General features: G+C 33.2%; 1 long non-coding RNA gene across 1 annotated transcript; it reads right to left on the bottom strand.

The window, feature by feature from the left end:
* Positions 1–9739: 9739 nt before the first annotated feature.
* On the bottom strand, positions 9740–16523 carry LOC123531618 (uncharacterized). Its single transcript, XR_006682457.2, has 3 exons — positions 16372–16523; positions 14992–15066; positions 9740–10449 (listed from the first exon to the last, which is right to left on the bottom strand). It is a non-coding gene; the product is annotated as an uncharacterized LOC123531618 (long non-coding RNA).
* Positions 16524–18414: the final 1891 nt, after the last annotated feature.

The raw sequence follows: 18414 nt of genomic DNA, 5'->3' as shown, positions 1-18414 counted from the left end.
ATTACAAACCCGCCAAACAAAATTTAGGCACCATTTAGTTTGATATAGAAAATGGTATCTCCTACAGACAATTACTTGTACATGAGGTCGAATTGTTTTCCTATCATTATAGCATGTATTCCAATATCGCCTTTTGTATTATATTCAACATTCATATGTAGCATATTTTGTAATATTCAATCAGTTTTATAAAATGCAAGAACACGAGTACGAAAGGTAAGTGACAGGGCAGTGATCTTAGTGTTCAAATATGAGATCAATCATCCATTACTTGGACAGTGTGGTGATTCAACCTAGATTACAGATATATATATAAAATAGGACATTTTAATAGTATATTGTATATACATTTTACATTAAGACCCGACTACACGTGCAGTGACTGCACGTGTAGTTAACTAAGATATTTTATATTTTAACAGAACAGAACAGAACAGAACATATGGTTTATTAAGACTTGAGCACAATACTCATCGTTATAACAACATGTTTTATACTTTACTGAGATGTTTTATTAATTAGATTTTTCTTCCTACTGAGTTTAACTTGTATACCGTCTTACGCCGTGACTGAATAAGAAAGACATTAATATATGCAATAATATTGTTTCCTGATAGAGTTTATCTACTTCCATTTCTGCCATAATCTCCATAGTTCCTACAAATTTTCAGCTAAATGACAAATTGTGGGCGCTCAATTAATCAGCCTATTGTGACAGTGCTAGTTATTGCAAGTGTTTATTGATACAGATATCGTACAAGTCAAAAGTCATCACAATAACGATTTCATATTCCAAATGTTAATTGTTCAATACTTATATAGTTTTGTTCAAATATCAGTATAAAGTTATTATCATAGGTTTGTTTTCAATTGAACCGATTCGTAATTGAATAGAAATACAATTCATATCTTGTTATGTTGAATACAAATTACCAGGAAGAGTTTGTTTTGTTCTCATATTTCCTCGTTTTGTATTTTTAATGTTAGTATCATATAGATTCTAAAGCGATTTGAAAAGTGGTTTTCAAAACATGTTTTCATTTGCTAAATTGAAGAGTACGTCATGTTTCTATTTAATTAAAAAATCTTTATACATTTTTATTGCAATGATAAATGTTGTTTGCCTGCCTGTTTAGTCTTTTTAATGCGTAATGTTAGAGGTAAATGCCTATACGATCAGTTAGCTTGATTTAATGGAAGGATGTATCGTAGAACACAAGAACGTTTCGTTATTGTATCACCTAGAAACTGAAGATTAGTTGTTGTATTTTTGGGGGGTGGGGGGAGAGGTTAACGCCGTTTTTCAACAGTATTTCAGTCATGTAATGGCGGGCAGTTAACCTAACCAGTGTTCCTGCATTCTATACCAGTACAAACCTGTTCTCCGCAAGTAACTGCAAACTTCCCCACATGAATTATCAGAGGTGGAGGACGAATGATTTCAGACACAATGTCTTTTATCAAATCGCCCAGGAGAACATACGCCCCGCCTGGGGATCGAACTCGCGACTCCGCGATTCGCAGACCAACGCTCTCCCTACTGAGCTAAGCGGGCGGGCTAGAAGTAAGTGCAATTCACCTATTTTGTTTTTCAAAATAAAAACCTAAATCAGTTTGAACATATTTTATTTAAGTATATTCATGAAACATTTACAAAATAACCACTATTTAAAGCAGATTCATAATCCAATCAACCATAAATGAATAGAATAGAATGTATTTTAATATATTTAAAGGAATGATGACATTTACTGTCTTATCAGGCTTCTTCTCAATAAAAATCATTCTGATATTTTTCAGTTTCTAAAAAATAATCGTTTCTAAAATCAAGAGGGATACACAGTAGAAAAAGTGGAAAACCACAGGTCGCCCATCACGACGAAAATGAAAATGTTGCAGGCTCGGTTTGATTGAGCCTGTTCATGGATGGTAGTTGAAATGCAAGCTACCGTCGACGCTCTCTAGCCCCGGGTTGAGCAGAACTCGACATTTACGTATGTTCCAAGTACCGATATAAAATATAGAGACACTAGCAGGTGTACTCATACGGCGGTGTATATGGAACCATCAATGATACAGAAAGTGCGATTCCATTAAAAACGGCGTATGGTCCCCGGTTAAAATAATTGGTTTGCCCTAAACGAGATAAGAATGGGTATAACTTATCAAACTGGAATTTAGAGAGGGGATCTGAGGTTATTGAGCCTGCATATCACAGAAACTGCAAAAACAAAAAACAAAAACATTAAAGCAGTCTATATAGCTTAGGGGTGATTAAACAATACCCAAAGCTAATAAAGCCAGAGTATTAGAACCATCCAAACCGAAATGTGAAGCTGAAAAATGAAACAGTACACTAACACAATATAAACGTCGTGTTGAACGATCTGAAGAGATAAAAAATATAACAGCTCTGATTTCAGAAGTACGAGGAGGCTTTTACGGCCGCCACACAGCATATACAACGCTGCTGTAAAAAGAAAATCGAAAAAGTGAAAAACCTCAGATTGCCCAACACGACATAAATTACGATGTTGCAGGCTCGGTTTGACTGAACCTGTTCATAGATGGAAGTGGAAATGCAAGGTACCATCCACGCCCTCTAGCCCCTGGTTGAGCATAACTCAACATTTACACATGTTTCAAGTACCGGACACCCGCAAGTGTATTCATACGGCGATGTACATGGAACCTTCAATGATACAGAGGGTGCAATTCCATCAAAAATGGCGTATGGTTCCCTGTTAAAATAAAGGGTTTGCTCTTAACGAGATAACAATTGGCAGAATTTTACAGAGGGGATCTGATGTTACAGAGTTTTCATATCACAGACACTGCCAAAAACTAAAATTAAACAGCAGAAAACATAGCAAAGAGGTGATTAAATAATACCCAAAGCTATTACAGCCGGAGTATTGGAACCATCCAAGCCGAAATGTTGAAGCTGAAAAATGTAACAATACACTAACACAGCATAAATGTCGTGCTGAACGATCTGAAGAGATCAAAATATACCAGTTCTGATTGAAAGTACAGGAAAACTTTTTACGGCCGCTATAAAAGCCATTAAACACAGACAAGAGGTCCAAATGGGCCCGAGACGTTCACATGAAGAGGACATTGACCATCTGACTTTTCTTCTGACGAAGTTGCTGAGCAGTCCATTGACATAAATGTAATTTGAAGGTTGTTTTCTATATTTTACTGTGACAGCCAAACATAAACGTAAATATTAGAACATATTTGACGATAAGACGATGTTTAAATGGTTTTCTATTTTAGCGCTAGTGTCGTTTAAGAGGGACCAATTGGAATAATTTCAATCATGCTTCAGACCAAGTGTGATGACGATCCATCAAGTGGTTCACGAACAGTAGTCATTTATACGCATTTTTCTATTTCTAGCTCTAGTGTCCCCTAAAAGGGGCATAATGTCCACATTCGAACATTTTTGGAAAACTGGGAGAAGGCCTTTCAATAATGCAACATTCTAAGTTTTATGAATGTCAAGCCAGCAGTTCATCATCAGAAGTCTTCTGGAGGATTTTCTATTTTTATCTCTAGCGACCCCTAAAAGGCTAAAACGCCCTCGTGTGAGGAGTTCACAGTAATGCTACAAATCTAGTTTAATGAAGATCCATCTAGTGGTTCATAAGAAGAAGTCGGTATTTCAAATTAGCTATAGGGATCCCCAAAAGTGACAAGCATCCCATCTGAACAGAATAAGACGGTCTTTACAATGATGCTTCAGACCAAGTTTGTTGAATATCCATCTACTGGTTCATCAGAAGAAATCGTTTAAAGGTAATCCTATTTCGCTCTAGTGGTCTTTAAAAGCGGCCAAGTGTCTACGGACGAACAAATTTTATAAGACCTTTTAATGGTACTATAGACCAAGTTTGATGAAGATCTATCAAAGGATTCATGTGAAGAAATTGTTTAAAGGAAATTCTAATTATAGCTCGAGTTGCCCCTAAAAGAGGTCAAGTGCTCCAATTTAAATAAATTAGAGAAGATTTTAAAATGATGCTACAGACCAAATTTGATAAAGATCCATTAAGCGATTCATGAGAAGAAGTCGTTAGTTATTTCTTTTTTAGCTCTAGTTGTCGCTAAAAAGGCCAAGTGTCCCCAGTTGAACCAGTATGGCATATGACTTTATAGTAATAATAATACATACCAAGTTTGAGGAAGATCCATCAAGCACTTAATGCGAAGAAGCCGTATAAAGCTTTTTCAGCACTAGCGGGCCCCGTTAAAGAGGACAAGTGTCTCCATTTGATCATAATTTGGAAAGGAACTTAAATTAACCAAGTTTGAAAGCTTAAAGTTATGTTCTGTGTTTAGCTCTGATAGCCCTAAAAGGGGCCAAGGAAAACCATTTGAACAAACTTGATGTATATAGCGGCCTATGTCAGGATGCTACTGACCATGTTTGGTGTAGTTCTGACTAGTAGTTTCAGAGTAGATGTTTAAGTCAAAATGTTGACACAGGACGCAGGACGATGGACCATGCACGTATACAAATAGCTCAACCTGAACAAAATTCAGGTGAGCTAAAAAGTTCCTCCAGACAGGAGATAACAACAGGACTCAAAGAGCCACAATATACCACGAAGTTGAATAAATATAAAACACTCGACTTTCTGCTTTCTGCTTTATTTCATATACGTCGGGTATAATACACAGTCACCAATACACTCGATACTCAATGAAGAAAAGGAAGTTTGATATTTTCGAAACAACAAAATAATCCTCAGTTTCAAATGAATTGGGGAAGGTCTTTACTATAACTAGAAATAAAGAAATATTTGTTCAAAACATTATGACTGCAGGATGCGTATAAAAATACGTGTTCTTCTATACATAAAGCTCTAAAATTATATAGAATCACTCACACACGTCAATAAAATCTTAAATATCAACACACGTTACATAAAACCCGGAAATACTGAGGCGCATGCGCCAAAAAGCGTCTATTCATAAGAGTTTTGTCGTCATTTTGACGCTGAATCCTCTGTCAAAATGCTAATTGAAGAGTTCTTGTAAGAGTATTAAGGTCATCAAATCATTTGGACTCATACTTCTCAGCAGAGCCATTCTGGCAGCGTTTCTGCGCATGTTCCAAAGGGCTTGATTTCCCCGGGATCTTCCGGTTGCCACTGTGATAAAAATATAAAACATTCAATGATAAGAGGCAATATGGTTGCTTTTCAGCGTTACGTGATAACAACTGCCAATATTTTGCCGCTTTGTAACCATGTATTATAGAATGTCGATAATACCTACGCCTTTACTTGTCAGTATGTAAACAAAACTAACTGACTTTTATCGCATCGTTAAAGTTGTAGATACGTTATGACAATTGGCAAATTACGTAGTTTAATCATATGCGATTCGGAATTCTTTGTTTTTATGGAAAGTATCCGGTGCGAATTCAGCTTCATTTATGTCCGGAGAATGCCGAATCGCACAACAATAATCCGACATAATACGGAAATAGCCGAGTGCCATCACGGGTCCATTACCTTAAGTCATCGTCAGTATATCACCGCAATGATAACATTAAAGCTTCAATTTGTACGTGGTGTTATTCAAACAATTTTGTAGTTTTTCTCATTAGACCTTATCAGAAAATGATACATACATTTGTAAATTATTGCATGGGCTAAATTGACAAAGCTGAGATCGTACGTTTTGTAATATGTGTTTAATGAAACAAATTATAACTGATAATGCTTTTTATATGATAAAGTTATGGAAATCTTCTTTATTCTATTATTTAGGTTGGCAAATGGTCAGTATTAATACGAATATACTGATACTGATATCAACATGGCGTTTATTGTGATTTTAAGTAGTTTTGTTGTCCCTTACGCCATAGTAAATGTTGTAATGTAGAACACGCGTCGGCAAAAGTTTCATAATCGACGAGCATGGCTCCTGATGCCGCCAAATCAGTGCGTTTTTTGTTATTATGTAGGTATTAAAGAGTAAAATGTTGATATTTAATAGTGAAGGTTATATCCAAAGTGTACATAACATAGACAGAGCACAAAGACTAGTGTCGTGAAATAAACCTTATTTAGCAACATCAATAACAATAGCAACAACAACAAGACAGACACCAACACTAACAAAAAGTACGAATATTTAAAAGTAAAAGATTAATTGCAAAAATCACCTGAGGCTGGTGCTCTGATAGTCGGCACCTTTGGACATTGGTTGATCATATGGGAGAGAATAAGTCCTCGTTGACATGTTTATATCATGTGTACCTAAATATAAGTCCCATTTTAAATTTAGATAATGACGTGTCTCCTAATTGTCTGGGTTTTTTGTTGTTGTTGTTTTTTGTTATTGTTTTTTTGTTGTTTTTATTTTTATAGTTACATGATATGCTTCACGGTCATTTTTCGTAAATCAGTATAAAAATTTTAAAAAATCAAAGAAAATGTTAAACATTTTAAACAGTGTATTTTTTCTATGCTTTAAATCTTACTTTTTAATAGCTCAAACAGACTTTTTTAATTGTCCAATTAACCAGATATCTAAATTCACGTACGAGAATTCAATTATCACATTCACCAGATACCTTAATGCAAATTTTAAATGTTACGTACAAGATTGTTTTCAGGTTCTGAAACTGACTCGATTTTAGTAACATTAGTTGAAACATCTAGTATTATTTCCTTGTAGAAATGCTTATTTGAAACAGTGATAAGAAAAAAGATGTTTCACTACAACGCTTATGAAGCTATGTTATTTTTTCTAATTGTGCAATATTGCTTATTGCTCATAAACTAATGAAATTGTTTTGTCGAACAAAATGTTATAGTTTTCAACCATGTACTTTTACGACAATAAGAGGTTGCTGATGTATCCACTTGCCATTCGTTGTCGATGTTTAGATATCTAGCCTAGGCTATGAGTGTTTGTGATTCAAGTGGCGACTGTAAAAGTTCTCCCCGCAGCTGGGCTCAATGCTGTTAAATTTTCTGATCCCTTATAGAATTCAGCTTAAGCCGATGCTAGCGGGCTGGGGTGGGGAGTGGGGGTGGGTGGGGTAAGGGACGTTGTACATTTCATTACGGTAACCTCTCATGAACAGACTCGATGATGTTATGTTGTTTGGTTGTGTTCCATGCTTTCACAGAATCTTTTTACAGATTTTTTAATGCGCCGAGTGCATTTGCTGTCAATATTTTTATAAATGCCATTTTGATAAATGAATAGTAATCTATTTTCACAGATTGATATAAACAAGAATGAAATCATTATTGTGTATGTGCACCCTGCAATATAAGGAGCACATTGTACATTTATTCATCAAACGTTAACACATACATTTACAAGTCTTTCTGGTGTAAAACTATATAAAAAATTTATGAGACAATGATTTGAAACAAGCGTTACTCAGTTTGATTATGCCGATAAAATGTTTTGACTACTGACCGGCAAGACATTCCAAGTGTACAGTATACTATAATACTCTTAAATATGAAAGAAAATTACAGAGTTTACGGAAATTTCCGAGCTCATTAAGACAGTCAACTATACTCCACAATAATAGTTACACAAATTTGGATAACTAAACCAAATCAGTATTCAGGTAAAACTGCATTATTACGTGTATAAATACCCGCTGTCTATCGTATTTTTTTGCTTTTACGATAAACGCAGTAGAGACAGTATCTACTGAATCTATGCATACTCTGTTGAAATTTAACGAAACTTTTCTTGATACAGTATATTAATTTCAGCCAATTAAAAGTATGCATATATTCATTTCTGTCCAGTCCCGTTGTTTTTATTGGTCGAAGAATACTAAATTTACAACTTCAAATTGGCTCTTTAAGTAGGTCAAATGTTCGCTTAGACAGCTACGCCGAAAAAAAACACCGTTAGCTGCTGACGAATATTGTTTATTTTATATTTATTGCTTTTTTGTAAAATAGTTATGCTAATGTGAAGGTTAAAGATAGTGTTCAGATTATCATTTCAGATGTTAAACTGCACCAGTGATATGACGTCATTATGTTTGATCAATATACATATGAAATGGCTTATTCCGAACTGCAATCAAAATTTAAAAAAAAACATCATTCATCAAGTAGAATTTTGATGCTTTGTTTGCTGTTTTAGAATTTTAAAAAAATGCTCTCTTCTCTTCATAGTTTATGAATTATTAGTTCAAAATGAAGAAGGCAGTATTTCTTGTAAGCGGAAATTGCATTCATAGGAAACTAAAGGGAGTCTAAATTCTATTCAACTGTTTAAGGAAAAGTACTTTCAATCGTCACATATTATTACCTAAATAATGATATTTAGTATGTATACTTTAGTATGTTATACTTACTGGTTATATATTGTTTTCTTATCAATTGTAATGCTTATACATGTTATCGTATAAGATAAAGTAGGAAATGAATTAGTATCATGTAGGCTACATTCGACTTTACTGTTTCATCCAGCTAAAGCTGTAAATTGCCTGTATTTGTCAACAAAAGTACAGTAACGATTATTTTATGTTTACACCTATATATTTCAAGTTATATAACGGCACTGAGTTAACTGTTGTAGATTTCAATTTACAGCTGTAAAGCGACTGAAAGACAGTTCAAATCATTCAAAGCAGATAAAGATCTAAACAATTAAAAGAAGATGATCTCTCTGAATTTCTGCTATTTCCTGCCCAGAAGAAATTGCTGGCAATACTACTGTTTCCCTCCAAAAGTTATATACAGCTGTACTTTTGAGACGTGACTACTTTCGACTGCAATTTTCAACTGTATTTTTCAGACCGACTGAGTGTTTTACATATGTAAATTGTACTGTATTTCTGGTCATTATCTACTTTCAGGACATTTACTTTATTTAAATCTGCAGTTTTTCAAGACTTTTAACAGCTGTAAAACGGGTCCTATTTTCGTACAGGCCATAACAGGGCTTTTCCTGACTTCCGTCCATAGTCTGCACTCAAACAGAAGGTATCCAGGTGGCAGTAGAAACTTCTTTAAATTTTAATATATCTTGGAGCTTTGTGATTTTAATGTGTTGTAGGATATTTTGAATTACAGTTTTATAAATTTGCGACAGATTACAATTTAGTTTACTCTTTCTGTCCTGTCTAGAGATTGGTGGGCCTACTTTTGAAATCTTATGTAGTCTACGGTATTAATCAGGAATTGAGTTCCGCATAAAAAAGTATCACGCCTTGAATTTTAAGAGCCAGCTCTATAAACAAAAGATACTAAACGTTCATCTCAGCAACAATTTGTTACGCGCATGGAGAACATATGCTACGCGCATGCACAACACACTAGAGTATAATAGAAGCCATACATAATATGTCAGAGATAAACCATGGAGCTTTACACATTGGCATCCCCTTATCACAGAAAACAAAACTGATACAGTTGCATTATGGTCCATGTGATTTGTTTATACAATGTTCAGCTCATAAACCGAAAGTTAACATTCATTGGCAGTTTTATAAAAAAAATCGATCGCTTTTCTTTTATTTTTTGATACTCACGGAAAGAAGACAACTTATGTATGAAACAAGCAATTGCAAAAAATGTAAATATACTGTAAAAATGGAAATATAAAGATTGACTATTATTCTTGGGTAAAAAGCACTTTGGGAGTTCTTGCAAATGATCCAAGAACAGCCAGAGCGGTTCCTGAATTAAATCATTAATACTAATGGGAAGAAATAAGGCATAAAATACACATATTATTGAATGAAAGTATATGTTTATTATAAAACGAGAATTAATGGTATAGTAAGTAAAACAGAAACAAATGAGATGTTTTGTAATGATAATATGAGCTGTAGTAAACAAAAATTCATAACAATGTCAGAATTGTTTTTGCTATAGTACTACAAAAGAAGAAAGATGATTGTTAGAAAACGCAAAGACATGCAGGAATAAATATGCAACAAAACATGAAACTGGATCATATTACATAATCACACTCGTACAGAGACTCGTATATTATTGTCCAATGAAGAGGAAAGCTTGGAAAGTACAGAACCATTTTGTTTTCACTTGCATTATCGTTTCAGTCATATAATATGTAGTTTTTTACAGACTTAACCCTAGTGTTTAAACGTTTTCATTTTGTAGATTGTTTACTTATTGTTGGTGCTGTTCAGACGAGTTCTTTCCTTCACTGTCAGTTTACTTAAAAAGTATTGGAGATATATTTTAATTACAAAATTAGTCTATTGCTATGGTATTGTAGATGTTTCTATTTCTGTCACGAGTCCACTGCTAAGGTATGGGATGTGTTGTCTTTACGTGTTGAAGCCATTGTCCATGAAGTACAGCCACATAAGGCTGTTCATATTCATGGGAAAGAATGGAAACACAGGCTGTTGGCGTGGTGGTACGTACCAATTGGTTGGACGTTGGCCTGCCTGTCCAGTGTTTTGTGCTTGTCCTGCAGACATAAAACGACTTGATATATTTGTGTATTATAATCAGTAACATTAGTTTTAAGATACAGTCCTGAAGGAAATGCAGAAAGACTGTCTCATATAATGGACAGTTTTAATTTTATACACATTGTTCTTTGTTACATACTAAAGGGGTTATGACAGAAAATACGAATGTTCCAATATCTTTTAAAGTGCTTCAAAAATCAATATTAAAGTCTTAATAACAGCTTTTTGGAGATATAATCGTTGAAAATTAATATAAAAATTGAATTTTATTAGACCATATCGTAATCTATATATATATATGCCTCTATCTTAAAAAAATAACAAAAAAAAAAAATACATGCACCGGACAGCAAACGGATATCAAATTTTCATTCGATGTAACAAGAACACGATGCTGTGAAACAAACAATTCCATGCCATACTTACACATACTGTGCTAGTACATACAAACACACACGAACATGACAAATAACATGCTGTCACATAAAAAGCCATCATGCAAAATGGACCGTGACAAACCGCGCAGTGGAAGAAAATGGCCGATAGCAAAAGGACGGCATTTATTCCTGTTAAGACTGATGATGATAAATCTGGTTGATCCACAAATCCGTAATATGATTATTTTTTTTTTTTTTTTTGCGAATTGCAGCTTTATTTTTAGCAATATCACTATATAGGTTATATGTCCTTTTAAAGATAGCCACTGGTAGTAGTATGATATTCCTTTTGATTTTTAATTATCTTTTAAATGTTGATTGTATGACCGCTAAAATATTTTCTCAATGTGAAAATAGGACTCATGCCAAAATTTGGAAATATATTTTTAATTGCATTTTCATACAAAATTTAAATGGATCTGTGTCTATTATGCTATCATAAGAAAGATATATAACATTCTATTGATGAATAAAGTAAAACTGAAATATTTCTTGTGTCCAACATAGCTAAACTTAACAATGGAAAATACTCTATTGACTATAATGTCAAAACTAATCAAGATACTTTAAAAAATTAAAAAGCTCCTATTACCACGCGAGGCTATCATAACTGGCCGGGCCTCATATTGCTAAGTTGCTGAATTTGCAGCTTTTTTTTAAAACTGAAATATCAGGATTTAGATTATCACGTACATCGTTTTATGCGCTATAGCTTATTGTATTTAACAGTGATATGTCGTTGAATAAAATCATTATTTGGAGTTCAAATGCGGCGGTATTTTATTACGAGGGTACAGCCCCAGTGATATAATAATACGCATCTGAATTGGTCCTCGTGATATGATTCCTTTGCATCTGAACGACAATGATTTTATTCAAGAGAAAATCAGTGTCCGAGATATATAATTTATATTTTTAACACGATATTAAGGACTTGACGCCAAATAATTGCATACTGTGTCGCGCAGCTATGACGTTAGCAAGTGTAGTAGTATGAAAATAAATCAAATTCGATTACCATGGACTTGTAACGCGCAGGTCATCTACACTATTATCATTATTGTCTTATACCTGACCCTGTCGTAAAAATCGGTTAATGTTGTCTTGATGAATTACAAATGCGTGAGGTAATATCTGTTTATTTCATACCTATGTGTGTTTGTAGTGCATTTGATTTATGAATAAACGTTCTCGTATTCTACTGTATTTTTTCTATACACAGGCTGACTGATTTATATTGATAAATGAAAGTAATAACCTGATAAATTAATAAATAAAATACACAAAAGCTTCAAGATTCTTTTTCCAGCTGATGATTTTTTTTCAATTTGACATTCTCAATATTAGAAATGCTATGTGCAGGTGTGTAATAGGCAAGAAACGGCAGTGTACTCGGTACTAGGCGGAAACAATTACAGAAGGTTAAATCGTCAAATAAATACTTGTGTACTATATACAAAAATGCGATGTTAATGTCATTAGTACAGTAATTTGTATAATTTTATAACAGTTATTAATGTAGAAAAACTCACTTCTTCAGCCCAAGTATGTAAACAGTCTCTTCATATTTGATATTTAAGAAATGAATTGACTTCTTTTAAGTTCATGCGAAATGAAAGACAGAATATTATTAGCAAATCCATGAATTTTGTAGCTTTCCGTGGTTCATTTGCTGACATATATTTTGTCGTTCAGTTCGCATGAACTCCGAAATAACTAACAGATGTCTTATATTTCATCTCGCGACTTGATCTGAAAACGGATAAAATTATTTTGTCAGGGTGGCATTTTGTTTATAGCTATCATCATTATGGAAAAGTGAAGATATTTAATTAATTGCATATCTACACTTAATAATGACATATGCAACATGTCATATATGAAAAATAAAAACAATTAATAAATTTTGGACTTGTCAATCAATTAACCACAATAGTATAATCGCACATAAGTTGAATCAACTTCCTTATTTACGAAACCACCAATAAAGTTTGTTTAAACTTCATGATATTTTAGCGTTTTACCTCGACTCCGTTTATTGCGGAAAAACTGCCTCTGAATCCGTTTCCGGGTTATTCTTTAAAGTTCAGAACAGACAAATCAATAATTGTAACACAATTTTAAAAACATGCTGATATGTATATTTACTACTAAATTTGACATTTAAAATCTATACAGATCTAATATTTTTATTCCTTTATTTTTAAAAAAATAAAAACAGTCACTTTAATCGTGTTATAGTGGTGTGTATGTGCATATACTCTGTGAATGTTGATTTTGTTTGTTCATTTTTGGGTTTAACGCCGTTTTTCAACACTTGAAATACAATGACTGTATATATTGGCTTCAATGTTGCTTGCTCAAAATCGTAAGAGATTTTTTATGAAAGTTTGTAGTTTACTCGATTTTTGTGTGAGTGTACGAAAGAAGCTTAAAATTCATTATCAAACATAAAGCAGAAACGCGATTTGAAAAATGTACTTGTTTTAATTTTTTTTTTTTTCAAATAAGTGCCAAAAGTACTATATAAGTATCAAAAGTACTATATACGGAGCTCCTCATTCTTTTTATAGCTGAAAAATAACAATCCAAGGCTAAATGAGTGTGACATATGATACGAAAATTAGCATAAATATGCAATAATAATAGTTAATATAACAATTATTTCGTTGCGGGAGTCACCGTGAATACAATAAATAAATGTCTAATGTATGCATGTTTTGACGACTGGCTCAGGCAAATTATGATAGTTGTAAACATATCAAAACTATTTTGTTTACGTTCACTGCAATGTCATAACATAAAAAATGTTTTGCCCATTTTTTGCGTGTTTTAAGAGACTTTAGAACGAGTAATTAATGTTTTGGTTGAAGAAACGTTATTTTGTTTGTCACATTTCATTATTCCAGAGCTTTAAAATGATTAAAAGTGTACTTAAAGTTACATTGAAACTGTTAACTGTAAAAGTGTAAAAACATCAAAGATAAGACCTTTCTAACCTTTTAAATTAAAGTTAGAAACTCCAAACCGCAAACGATAATGTATTCCTATGAATCAAGCACGACACGGTCTCGCCTTTTCCTATGTATATATAATCCAAGAAACCCCCGGTTAAGAAATCAACGATTTATTTATTCTTTTTATAACAACAAGTCAATATAATAATGGTATACATACAAGCATAAAGGTATAAATCACACGAAAAAGCAACATTCAATATTAGTGAGCAAACGGCGTTATTTATGCAAGTTGCAAGCATACATGCAGTTATTTGCGACCTTGTAATAGCATTTTTGAGCCAGTTTCCCTAAATCTGAGTAAAACGAAACAAATCATTTTTTGTATGACACAGGTTAGATTTAAAAACGATTTACAAGTGTTGTTAGCATTAAAAACAAAGACTTTTAAAAGAATAAAAAAATAGTTGTACTTCACATTGTAGTAAATTAGATATAAATCAACCAAATAAACAATTAACTTACAAATGTAGGACTGGATACAGTTTTGCATGTCTTTATCGCTTCGAAAGCCTTCCGATTTGGTAAAAGCTATACACGATTTGCGTTCAATTCTTTACTCAGAAAAAAATCCAAAATAAAACAACAACTATTCTTGTCTTCTAGGCATTCAAAGTGCTAACATAGAGGTACAACTTTACATATACACGCACACATACACATATGCCATCATTCATATTACATAAATAAGTTACGTTTCAAACGTATTCAAGCTTTCTTTTACGGCATCAGAAATTGAAATATAAACTTTAACATTTTGATCAAAATAAGCCTAACTGCCTAACTAAAGCGAAAGAAGGACTGCTTCAACACTTTGGCAAAAAGCAAAAGTTTTACATTAAGGCAATAAAATGTTGTCCAGACATAAATTACTACTTTTCTAACAAATACACAATGTGTAAGAAAAAACTGCCATGTTTTATTGTATAGACAGAAATGCATTTTCTACTTAATAGGAAACAAAAATCTTGAGGCGAAATCAAGTCTTTTTGTCAAATTAATTAATTTAATTAATTTAGGAGACAGCAAAAACTGATGCGTAATGCAAAGCTGATTTGAACCAGTGACAATTTCGCACAGTTACCTTGGGCGTTGACCACAACTGATACAGCTATGATGAGTAAACAGGCGAGAATGGCGTATTTGTACATCCTGTAAGCTGCAAAAAGATAGGAAAAAACATGACTCGTAGCATTAGAAATTACCGTTTTGCTGAACAACTTTCTAGCTAAGTCTTTATCCTTTACCCTGCTAAATTTCTAAAATGGACTGGTCTTTCATTCAATTTGGACACTACCATTTATTATTCGAATGGGTGTTCATTGCAAATTTACTAACTGAAGAGCGAACAGTGCAGACCCGTCACCATGATCAGGCTGCACGGGCGTGCTGGCTGATTTTGGTCTGCACTGTTCGCAAAGGCAAAATCACTTGCCGCCAGCATGCTAAAGGTTAGACCTAAATTTAGTAACAAACAGTTTGAAGGATTTGAAAATATCAATCCGTTCGTTTTGTCGTCTTTTTTACACTTTTACTTAAAGAAAATGTATATAATAAATATGTATACAGTATATTTTTCTTTCGATAAAAATTACTGCAAAAAGCCTAAACAATCATTGTGATTTTAAAAAAGACTCTTTAACAGTTTGATTAGAGTGTTCGAGATGATATTTTACTTCAAATTTGCAGACTTGTACAAAATCCCTAAACGGACTCAATGTTTCTAAATTCAATAATAAATACTGCGGAAAAAGCTCAAAACAGACTTTGATAGCTACTTTTTATTTTTATTTTGCAAGTTGCAGTTCAAGTTACCATTTACTTAGGGAAAAGCATCTGATTAAGATCTTTTGATAAATATACTTGATTTTAACCTACGGTTCTTCCAACGCTGATTTCAATTTTGTAATAATTTAGACACGTATCGAAACGATACTGAACCCTACTGAATACCGTAAAAATATTTTTACTTGAATAAAATCGCATCATCTATAATTCTACGTTTTTGATCTGTGCCAAATAATTCCATAATATTTATTTAAAATCTTTTGACATAAACATAATAACGATGTAAAATCAGAACCTACGATATGGCCAAATAAGTATACCTACTAAGCAATATTCAATAATTCTTAACTTTTAAATTTACGAAATGCCACAAAAAGTTGAAATTATCGCAATTATTTTTCTCTACAGTTTGTGAAATTTAAGCGTTTTTTTTTTCAAAAGAATAATGTTACAATGATTGAAAAAATTGTTGGAATAAACGTTTTATGCTGAAAAAACGTTTTTTAGTAAACAGATATAAAATAACATTTCTTATGCCTATCAAGACTGTAAATAGGTATTAGATGGAAGAGAGATGCTTTAAAATCCAGAATATATTAATCGAATATAGACGTCCTTTACTTAAATTTCTGTTCTTTTTCTAATACATTGTTACAGAAATTAAAGTAACAATTACCTTTTCTATTGTCTATCCCAGAGATAATGCAAAAATACACAGAGAGAAAAGTTGAATGCTCGTCCGCCCGCGGTTAATTGTTTGCTATTTTCCCGACGCACGTGCATTTTATACTCTGGGCCAGTAAGGCATGCAGCGTGAAATGTACGGTTTACATGTCAAAGAGCGTGACAGATTTGCATTGAAACAAATAATTAATTATTTATATTAAACATTCTTAATTTTACTAATGCCACTTAAAGGGCATTTAAATATAAATAAAATCATTCATTAAGGGGAAACTCCTGCGTATAAAGATATTATAATGTAATTTCAAAAGGGGGCTAGGTTATTGTTTTAAAATACTAAATTATTCAATGTCTTGGAGAGAATATATTCATACTCTTGACCTTTTAAAATTGTTGAAATATAAAACTGATAAGTTAGCGTAGCTCTGGGCAGGTTAAGACATAACACCAGGAAAACTACATCTTAATTTGGTAATCAACAGTCTGGCCGGTGCATATAAAAGGTCTATGTACTAGACATTAAGAAGAGGCGAGGCGGCAGAGCCACCAACCGTGGTTCTGCCAACGTAAGTCAAAATACCATTATGCCTCGATAGGTTTATTTCCAAATATTCATGAAAGACAAATTCAGAATATACATAATTAGTTCTTAACATTTTATAGTAGCTAAATATTATTTGAAAGATGGACACTGAGACAATAAAACTACTTGTACTAAGAGACTTTTAGAGGCGATTACGTTACAATATGAATAAACAACAGTTAGAACCGCTACTGGTTTATTATTATTATTATTATTATTGTATACCACATTTATATAGCACTCTTTTCATATAAAAATACGTTCAAAAGTGCTTTACATAAAAACACATATATAATTTTCAATAAAAAAGTAATTGAACTATTATAGAAAGAATTTAAAATTACAATACGGTAATAAGATACCTATCATTTTAAATTTAAGGTAAACAGATCAAAACATGAAACAAAATACAATATCGTAAAAAACATTAACTGACCTATTAAAGACACAGATTAGAGCAGAATAGAACTGAAGTTATCTTACATTTTGAACAGACAGAATTAACCAGTATGATGCCCGTGAAATGCATCACGGCATGCAAACCGTCCCGGATGATTGAGTCAATCCCCACCTAAACGGTCCGGAGAACATCCACGATACATCCCCCAGAAAAAAACACTGTCCATATTATTCTGTCACACTAGAGTTCTTGATTAGAATTGATTGGCCGGCAAAGTGCCTACATTATTCTACCAGGTAATTCGTGAGATTAGTTCCCAAAGAATTGTATGAAATAATGCGTCTTTAGCGCTTTTTTGAAACTTTGCAAGGTCTTGCACTCTCTTATGTCAGATGGGAGGGCATTCCATAACCTCGCCGCTGCTGTCTGAAAGCTCCTGTCACCAAATCGCACTGTCCGACATTTGGGCACCACTAGTTTTAATGCATTATTCTGCGATCTCAGATTTCTGGATGGCGTATATATTTCCATCATGTTCACTACATACGCTGGTGATTGACCTTATATGTATGTGTTAGAATTTTGTATTCTACCCTACAGGAAGCCAATGGAGTTCACGCAGTACAGGTGTTATATGGTCGTATCTAGATGTTCTGGTTACGATTCTAGCTGCCGTATTTTGGACATATTGTAGTTTGTTCATTAACTGTTTTGGAATTCTATATAGAAGAGAGTTGCATTAATCTAAACGTGATGTAACAAGAGAGTTGATTAGAGATTTTATTGCGTTTGCGGTTATATATTGTCTGATGTGACTGATTTGCCGCAACTGTGCATAGGAATTCCTACACACACTATTCACACGTTGCTCCATCCTCATGTTCGAGTCCAGGAAAGCACCGAGATTCCTGACACTGCCTGATTGTTTGATTTCAGAGCCTTCTACTTTCACAGATATGTTTGAAACAGATTGTGTTTTATGTTCAGATGAAAATATGATTAATTCAGTTTTTTAGCATTGAGTTTCAACATGTTGGTATTCATCCAACTTA

Source organism: Mercenaria mercenaria, chromosome 11, assembly GCF_021730395.1.
Source record: "Mercenaria mercenaria strain notata chromosome 11, MADL_Memer_1, whole genome shotgun sequence".
In the NCBI taxonomy this organism is placed as follows: Eukaryota; Metazoa; Mollusca; class Bivalvia; order Venerida; family Veneridae; genus Mercenaria; species Mercenaria mercenaria.
The sequence above is the reverse complement of the archived record's forward strand: the minus strand, read 5'-3'. Positions and strand labels throughout refer to the sequence as shown.